The sequence below is a fragment of the Nicotiana tabacum genome, chromosome 10, assembly GCF_000715075.1.
Source record: "Nicotiana tabacum cultivar K326 chromosome 10, ASM71507v2, whole genome shotgun sequence".
Lineage (NCBI taxonomy): Eukaryota > Viridiplantae > Streptophyta > Magnoliopsida > Solanales > Solanaceae > Nicotiana > Nicotiana tabacum.
The window spans coordinates 107,069,252-107,076,891 of NC_134089.1; positions in this window are offsets into that span (position 1 = coordinate 107,069,252).

Genomic DNA, 7,640 nt, shown 5'->3' on the forward strand with positions numbered 1-7,640 from the left:
AATATCTAAGTTAATACTAATGGGAGGGCCATAGCTTATGGATTTTTGTTTGTGTATGGCACACCTCAATTTTTATAGGGATTAACTCTTGAATTAATTTCATGAGGTCCATGGGTTAAGGGGTTTTATGACACACCTCAATTTGATTTTAACTAAAAGAGATTATAAGGCTAAGATCCTAATTGAAACTTAAACTAGAATTTCCTTAACATAAAGTCAGGCCCTTTGAATTTCTGTTGGAAACTGCCTTGGGCCAAGACGCCCAGCATTTGATGAAGCCCAGAAATACGTTAGCTTTGAAAAGCTGGTTTTAGGCTCCAAAATTGGGCCCAACAGAATGAGAGTTCCAGAGGTCTTGCTTCGTTTGGGTTTTAATTAAGTGTTTGCCCATGCTGGGCTTCAGGCAGGCCCAAATGCTATATGTATTCTAGTTGGGCCTATCTACCTATAAAATTAACGTCACTTGCATATTTACAACAACTAAATCTCAGTTTTCTTCTAACTGAAACGAGTATCCAAAAATCAAACACAATTCTAATCAATTTTTTTTAAAAACAATTCACCACATAAATAGCAATGACTTACAATAAAAGTGGATTTCTACAACTGGATCCCAATTTCGAGCTTAGCGTCCAGGTTGGACAACCTAAACACATATTCATTTGACTTTTACTTGGGCCTCAGATTCAGCCCTGTCGTCTCTAAAGAGTGGGCTTATAATCTGGCCCATTTCATCACTATCATTTAAAATATAACCACAATATAATCAGACTCCTAACGTAGCTATTTTTGAATCCCAGTATATGAATTTAAAAACCTAATTAATTACAGTCTTCCCAAAATAAACAATTTCCCAAAATCAATACCTTACACCAGGACATAATACATAACCTAACTATATTTGAAGCTAAAACTATTACAACTTCTATTTCATGAAGGATCTAAGCTTCTTTTCAACATAATTTCCAACAACAAAACAAAACAGCAACTAAAAGGTGCAAAAAGCTGGCTGAAACATTAAATAAAAATGGAGCAGCAACAGGACAGGAGCAACAACAACCAAAAACCCCAAAATTTCAGACCCAAGACCAGCCACTTGAACCTAGAAATAACCAACTAAATAACCCACGAAAAATCTCTATTTCAAACCATTTTCAACTTGTGAACCAAAAGAGAAAAAGTTTTGGAAATCTTTCTAAGGTTTCTTAATTCTGAAAATGGCACTATTTGCAGAGAATAATGTTTATGAGTGTTGATGATTGCTAAAGATTGTCTGTTTAATGAGTGAAGGAAAGGTACTATATATAGGCATATAAAATGTCATGTGCTGAAGGAATAAAAGAATCATTCCCTCAGCCACACATGGAATATTTTTAACAGAATTGGATAGCTCGTTGTCCCTCATTGGTTTCAGTACTTTGTAGTAACCAAATGAGGCCAGCTGCCCCATTCGAGAACATTTCCAGCATAGACCTTATCCTATTTCAGAATTACCACCCTCTGTTATGACCCCTTAAGTTTCTTTTTGTTCATTTGACCACTCTAAGTATGTATTGAATTGCAAACTAGGGAAACACAAACAAAACATGCCAATATCAACAGGAAAATCAAACAAACAAAATTAGATAGTTGAATAAATCTGGATACTCAGGAAAAACTTAAAATTAACTAATTTCGTGATAAACCTCTGATTTAAACAAAAAAAACTAATTAAACTAAATCATGCAATTGAGTACTGAAATGTAAACATGCTTCAATTAATCTTCTTGAATGGCAATGGATAATCAACCAGGAAGTCGTGAATAAAGAAAAGAAAAAATCTAAAATTATCCCTAAAACATGCGGCAAACCAAGAACATTTAAACATGAAAAAAGCAACAAATAAGAGAAAAGAAACTAAAAATAAAAATAAAAAGTTACCTAATGTTATTTTGCAAGGGGCCAGTTGAAGAAACTTCTTGAATGAGGTAGTCATGAACTTATACAGTCATTAACTGGATGTTCTTAACAAGAACAACCAGTTAATGGATGTTTGGATTCATAGGTTCCAAACACTGCCCGAGTGGAGAACTTAGGGTTTCCTTGGAATCTTAGATTCAAAATTCAAAGAAATTGGGGCTGATTCGAGAGGGGGTAATGGTGCTTTAGGGTTTAGATGGGGGCAAGGATCATAGGGTGTTAATTTAGGGCGATTTGGGATAATTATTTTTTTTTGATCCTGAATTTGATCTAAGATTCGAGGAAATCGGCAACGATTCGAAGAAATCCAATTAGGGATTTAGAATGAGGATGGGACAAGGGTTATATAGTGTAAATTTGGGGAGGCTTGGTGTACCTGCGCCACCGTGGGCGATTTCTAGTGGGTGGTTGACGGTGGAGCCGGTGAGGGAATCCTAGGCGGCTAGGGTTTGTTCTTGAGAGAGAGGTGAGATGAAGTGAGGGGAGTTTGATGTGGGGAGGGGGGTCTATCTCATTCAGACATTTATATGTAAAATGCTAGACCAGTTCCGGGCCGTTGGATTAACGAGATCTAACGGCTGTGATCAATCATTCACAAAACGATGTTGTTTGGGGACCGGGGGAGCTGGACTGGGTGAGGCTATTTGGGCGTGGGTTAATTGGGCAAGTTTTGGGGTAATTTAGGCCAGTTTGGGTCAAATTAGGTGTGAAATTAGCCCAATTTTGAAACAAAAGCCCTTTTTTCAATTTTTTTCCTATTTCCTTTTCTTAGATTTTTTTCTAATTAAAAATCCTAAAAAAATAAAATCCTAAATTATCTAAATTGTAAAATTAAACCAACTATCTAATTATAAAAATTATAAACATTACTTAATTTCAAATTAAAAGAGAAAATCAATAAATTAGAAATTAAAAGACAAAAGATGTAAAATGAGCTATTTTTTGTGATTTTCAATATTCTATAAAAATGTGTGGAATGAAAATGGTAACAACAATTAAATTTGTAAACGTGATTCTAAAAATACGTGATCTATTCTCTAGCTAGTTGTTAAGGCAATTTGTGTTAAGAATATGCAGTATAACGATAAAATATGAACTAAATCGAGGCAGTGAGCAAACCGAAGGGGCCTGTTAGTCGGTGGAGAGTAGGTCGATGGAAGCCTCGGTGCCGAAACTCGGGCCGAGTTCGAACTATCGGGGACAGTCGGGAAGGGGATAACAAGCAGTAATATGATTGAATAAGGCTCTTTATGGCCAGTGTATAGTTGGATGGTGAAGAACAAGTAAGAAAACAATTAATGCGAAGTGGCCTTGGGCCAATGAGAACGAATGACTTAGAAGAAAAGGGAGGGAGAGAGAGAGATAGAGAGAGAGAGAGATATTATTGCACTTGTGGAGAAATGGAGCAACATCAACCCTTTACAAGATGGAGCGAGCCCCCTTTATAGAGAGGGGGAGATTCGGCTACAAGTATGTGGGGGTTAGCTACAAAGTATGGTGATGGGATGGTTTGACGTGATGCTTCAGCGTAGGCTCTGGGTAGGCTGCATTTGTCAGGCGTAGCCATTTGCCTAGAGGGCGTCTTCCTCTGTTTCCTCTAAATCGGGCTTCAACAATCCCCGAGGTTGAGAGTTCAGTCACGACCTCCTGCTCTCGAAACCCAGGGATAAGCTTCCGAAATGTCATAACAGCGAGAAATCTAGTCTTCCGATTTTGCCGCGCACAAAAATAAATAATTTCTGATTAATCCTAAAATGTAAAAATAAATCCTAAATGCAATGTATGGTATTTGTTTTGGTATTTTTCATGATTTAAATAAAACTTAAACATGCACAAAATGCAAACAATTAAATAAAATTCTACAGAAATTCCTAAAATGGCAAATAATTAACAGAAAACCTATTTTCTTGGAATTTTATAGGAGTATTTTGTATAAGTCAAAAATCACGTGCTCATAGATGCCCCTATTTGCTTGGAAACACGAAGGATTTTCGGACAAAGATAAAATGAGCAATTTTGAGGGATTTTTGCCCGTTTTGAAACTCCATGAGAAGCATCTTTTGAAAAAGCATGACCGAACCTTGCTTTGGAGGTTGCCTACATATCTTTGGCTATAAAGGAATCATGTTAGTGTAATTCTGAAAGTTTTGGTAGCCGGGACAATCGGGAAACTGTGATTTCACTGTTGTTGCTGCTGGTCTGCTTGCTGAGCTCCTTATTACACCCAAATAAAAGATGAAAATCTAAACTAGCTAAGACTATCAACTACGAGTTATAAGATTCCTATCTATAAACCTTCTGAAGCTTGATCTTGAGTCTTGGATGGTTCTTCATGCAGACTCTGATCTGAATAATGATGCTCGTTAGCTGCATTCTCTAGTTCATTCTTCTTCAGCTTTCAGATCAAGGCTGGACATGCAAAGCTTATGACTTCAACCATGGCTTGGGCAGTCCGCATCTTTTCTCCGCTTCCACACTCAGAGTTCAACTTCTTTTCTTGTTTCTTCTTTTATTTTAATTGGGTTGAGACTTCTTCTTTTGGTCACCTCAAACCTTGTGCCTCACAGTAAAAACCTGTTCAGGCACCAAACCAAACAAACGAATGGAATTCTTTTGCCCCAGTTTTCACAAAGAAAATTTTATGAGTTATTGCAACAAAATCCAAGATATTTCTTTATTGAAAGCAATAAAATCACGATTGTGTACCCTTGGAAAAAAGAGAATAGGGAGTGGACCCTATATCTATAATTATGCCGGGGAAGGTCATTGGGTTATGACAGAAAAGAAAAAGCTCATCGGGTTATGCTGGGGAAGGTCATCGGGTTATGCCGGAAAAGAAAAAGGTCATAAGGTTATGCCAGAAAAAGGGAAAGGTCCTCGGGTTATGCCGGAGAGGTCCACGGGTTATGCCGGGAAAGTCATCGAATTATGCCAGAAAAGAAAAAGGTCCTCGGATTATGCCGGGGTGGTCTACGTGTTATGCCGGGAAAGTCATTGGGTTATGCCAAAAATAGGTCCTCGGGTTATACCGGGGAGGTCCACGGGTTATGCCTGGAAAGTCATCGAGTTATGCCGGAAAAGAAAAAGGTCCTCGGGTTATGCTTGGGAAGTCAACGGGTTATGCCGGGAGAGTCATCGGGTTATGCCGAAAAAAGAAAAAGGTCCTCGGGTTATGCCGGGGAGGTCCACAAGTTATGCTGGGAGAGTCATCGGGTTATACCGGAAAAAGGGAAAGGTCCTCGGGTTATGTCGTAGAGGTACACAGGTTATGCCAGGAAAGTCATCGGGTTATGCCGGGGAGATCCACGGGTTATGCTGGGGATCAACTAGGGAATAAAATCCGGTAATGGAAAAGACTACAAGGTTATGCTGGAAAAATGGTCGGGTTATGCCAGAAAGGTAGGAAGGTCCTTGGGTTATGCTGGGAAGGTCCACGGGATATGCCGGGGAAGGTCATCGGGTTATGCCGAAAAAGAAAAAGGTCCTCGGGTTATGCCGGGAAAGTCATCGGGTTATGCCAAAAAAGGGAAAGGTCCTCGGGTTATGCCGGGGAGGTCCTCGGGTTATGCCGGGAAAGTCATTGGGTTATGTGGGAAAAGAAAAAGGTCCTCGAGTTATGCCAGGGAGGTCCACGAGTTATGCCAGGAAAGTCATCGGGTTATGCCAAAAAAAATGTCCTTAGGTTATACCGGGGAGGTCCACGGGTTATACCGGGAAAGTCATCGGGTTATGCCGAAAAAGAAAAAGGTCCTCGGTTTATGCCGGGGAGGTCCACGGGTTATGCCCGGAGAGTCATCAAGTTATGCCAGAAAAAGGAACAGGTCCTCGGGTTATGCCGGGGAGGTCCACGGGTTATGCCAAGAGAGTTATCGGGTTATGCCGGAAAAAGGGAAAGGTCCTCGGGTTATGCCGGTGAAGTCCATGAGTTATGCCAAGACAGTCATCGGGTTATACCGAGGAGGTCCATTGGTTATGCCGGGGATCAACTAGGGAATGGAACCCTGTAATGAAAAAGACTACCAGGTTATGCTGGGAGCAACTAGGGAATGGGACCCTATGTTAGAAAAACATAGCTAGAGATTGGGGGCCCTATGCTACCATGGATTTGGATTTTCTTCTTCTTTCTTTTATTTTACTTTTAGCACTTTATTCAGGGGAATGCATGGAGAGTTTGAAAGGGACTTCCCTTTTTGGGTTAATTTCCGCTGTAGGACCATTCTGGTCTCCGTGCGCCTTGCTTTAATTGCACCTGCTTCTTGCGAGGTTGTTTTGGATTGCACCTGTTTTCCAATCAATGAACAATTTGTTAGTTTGAAACGGTGGTTGGTTTTGTGGCCTTAATTGTTTTGATCACTTGATCTCGGTCCAACTCTTTTGCTGAAATCCTTTATCGCTTGCTGGCATTTTGGAGACCGATCTCTCTTCTAAAACCGGGTATCTTGACTTTTCCCAAAATTTCTCATGACAGTTAACCCGTGTGGGGCCGTGGCTTTCCTTATCTTTCCTTTATGGTAGCTTGACTATAGATTTATTTCCTTTTCAAGAGCTTTCAACTCTGGAGCATCGGCTATCAAGGCCAGTCGAGATCGACTTGAGGCACTTACTGAGGTTGGGTGCCTTTACTTTAACTTGGCTTTTGCTAAGCAGAACCATGTAAAACCAATCTTGCCACCTTTTCTTTGTATTAGTTACGGAGGAGGATTAAACCGAAAGGGATTCAAAGAAAAGTAATGAAAGGATAGGAAAATGAATTTGATGAGAAGTCTCCCTGTCGGGGGAGGAAAGAAGGACTTATCTGGAGTGCATGCAGACTTTAATAGACATGACATGCTTCTTGGACCGGATACCCGATCTTTGCAACTATCCAGCCTCTCATAAACCCATTATGACTCGTGTTTCAAAACCGGGAAACCTTGTCAGGACTCTTTCAGTCAATGGTTGTAAGGAATTCCTTCTTCTCGACCAACGATGCCCTTATCGGGTTTTCACCAATTGACCTCTCTCATTTCTCTTCTTACCATCGCCTTATAGTGCTCTTTACGAGTTTTCACTAACAAGACTCTCTCATTTTTAGTTTTTCTACTCATCATCGTCTTACAATGCCCGTGTAGGTTTTCACCAATTAGACTCTCTCATTTATTTCTCTCATTTTTTTGCATCAAATCCAAGCAATCGCATTCTCCGATTCTCGAACATTATCACCAATTGATCATAAGGACTTGAACAAGATTTGGGGTAAAAAGAATTTGGATTGAATTACAACTTTGGAACCTTTCAGGTGAACCATCACCGAACCATTATAACATTAGGCCCAGTTTCATTTTTGGGGAAATTTGGATTTTTCTCTTGGTGTGACTGAACCCAGAGAGAGGCTGCCTATGCATCCTTTTAGAATCAAGTCGAACGTAGTTCAGAAAAACTTTTGTTTTTGTTTTGATTTGATTTTTTTTACAAACGTTTTCATGTTACAAAGAGGATAATCAAAGAAAGGTAACCGACTCAAAGGGTTAGCAAAGGTTTGGAGTGTTTGGGGTAGCAAGAATGAAAAACTTCGTCATCCCAATCGAATAGTATTGGTACCGCAAAAGGGTTAAACGTAATACCTTTTGACCGCGTATGTATTTACAGTGCTTCAGGGTCATTTCCTTCAATGTCTCCCAGGTACAACACCCCCTTCAGCA